Source organism: Arachis ipaensis, chromosome B07 (genome assembly GCF_000816755.2).
Source record: "Arachis ipaensis cultivar K30076 chromosome B07, Araip1.1, whole genome shotgun sequence".
Lineage (NCBI taxonomy): Eukaryota > Viridiplantae > Streptophyta > Magnoliopsida > Fabales > Fabaceae > Arachis > Arachis ipaensis.
In genome coordinates, this window is record NC_029791.2 from 122,945,893 (window position 1) to 122,948,228 (window position 2,336).

Here is a 2,336-nt window from a genome sequence, read left to right on the forward strand (position 1 = left end):
TTCTATAACAAATTAGTGTTGTTCTATGATTCTGGTTTTTGTTCTATATATATAAATTTCTATGATATGCTAATTAAATATGTGCTACTTATAAATATTTTTGTACTGTAACAAATTAAAACTTATTTTTTATGTGATTTTTACTATGGCTATTTTAAGATCAATTTTTGTATGATGCTGATTATCAGTATATACCAACAGTTGGGATGATTTTTCACACTCTTGAAGAAGTTGAAAATTTATGTGAATATTATGCTAAATATGCAGTTTTTTCTACTAAAATAAAAAACTCAAATAGGAGAAAAAATGAAATAAAATCCAATTCATTACATGTAGTAGAGAGAAAAATAGCAAATATGGTATACCGCATGCTGTGAAGATAAATCCGACTTTGGATTGCAAGGTATCCTGCAAAATCTATATGAATATGGTGAAAGATACTAGTATTTGAGTTATTTCAAAGGTTATTCTGACCCATCCACATTCATGGTATCCTGATCAAGCTGAAATACTTAAACAACACAGGGAGCTTAGCCTACATGTTCACCGGATAATCGAGAATAATGATAAAACTTGTATCAGATCAAGTAAAGCATAACAAGCACTTGTTGCAGTGGTTGGTGATCATCGTGAATTAAATGTTATCGAAAATGATGTTAAAAATTATATTAGTAGGGAGATTTGTAATGTTTTTGAAGTAGATGATGCAAAAGAGTTGAAAAAATACATTTTGAGAGAGCAAAATCAGAATTTTTTTATGAGCTTGAACTTGATATTGATAAGTCAACTACAAATATATTTTAGGCTAATGTAAAAGCAAGACTGCATTTGAGTATTTTGGTAATGTAGTTTTATTTGATATTAAGCATAATTTCTGTGCTAAATATATGAATTTTTGTGTTATGTATATAAATTATTATGCTAAACTGAGATATAGTCTTATTTCTAAATTTTCGGGTAGGATTAGCCTTTTGCTTTCTTTGTTGGTGTGAATCACTATCGTCATTTTGTACTTTTTGGATGTGCTTTGATGAAGAATACGGACACTGGATAATTCAAGTATTTATTTGAATGTTAGTTTTATTGTATCAGTGAAAAAGTTCCAAAAGGTATTATTACTGATCAATATGCATCGATGCTAAGTGCTATTGAGATTTGCATGATAACTATAATTCATAGATAGTATAATTGGCACATTTTAAAAAAAGGTTTCACATAAATTAAATAGTTATAAGAGACATGTTGAAATTCAGCAAGAGATGAATTATATTGTTTAGGGCTCTCTTTCAAAAGAATAATTTAAAAACAGTTTGAGTAATTTTCTTATTAAGTATGATATAAGTAGAAATAAGTGGTTAATAGGTAATATTTTTGTACTACATGACTATATTTTTGTGTTTGAACATGTTATTTTTGTACTATTCTTAGATATTTCTTTACTTTGGTTTATTTAATTTGCTTACTTTTTACATTATTTTTTTATAGAACCGTTTGAAGATCGTGATCTATGGATTTCAGTACATCTTGATTGTTATGTTTAGGTTGAAATGAGAAGTATATAAATAAACGAGAACATACATGTTTTTCTTAACTAGTTTTTTACATAGAAGATCTAATTGATTTAATTTGTGAAATAATATGATAATTGTCTTAGCCGTAAAGAACAAAAAAAAAAATTTGATGCTACAGATTTTAATAGTGTTATACATTGTGCAACAAATTATCGGTAGAAGTTCAATTTCAACATATCTATACTCATGCAAAGTTTAAAGAAGTGTAAACATAATTTAGAGAAAAAGTAAATTGTACTACAAAATTAAAGCATCATCTTTTAAGCATTAAGGCATACAAAGTCTTAGAACAGGTTGTAAACTCCGTGGTTAATAGTTTTGAAGTTACATAGAATTAAGAGGTATATTATGTCGTTATTCTTTGTGTGTACTAAGTTTTAAACAAGTAAAATAAAGTGGATATATACTAAAATGTTGGAGTAAGAATTTAAAAAAAAAACATAAAGATATCAAGAGCAGTCATGATAAGCCATTATTAGAGGCTAGACGTAAGAAATTTGATGAACTAGTTTTTCATTCACATAATTTTTGTCAATTTGCATCAAAATGTCCAGAATTGACTACTATTTTATACTGTACATTTGACAATGTAATAGTTGAGATACAGGAATATAAATCTAAAGATAATAAAAGAACCATGTTATCATATGAGGATGATTATCTAAATGATGTTAATGAATTTCAAAATTCACCACATGTGAAAACAAGAGAACGTCCTAAAAAATAGTTGGGATCAAGTACCAAAAACATATTACAAATGCAAGA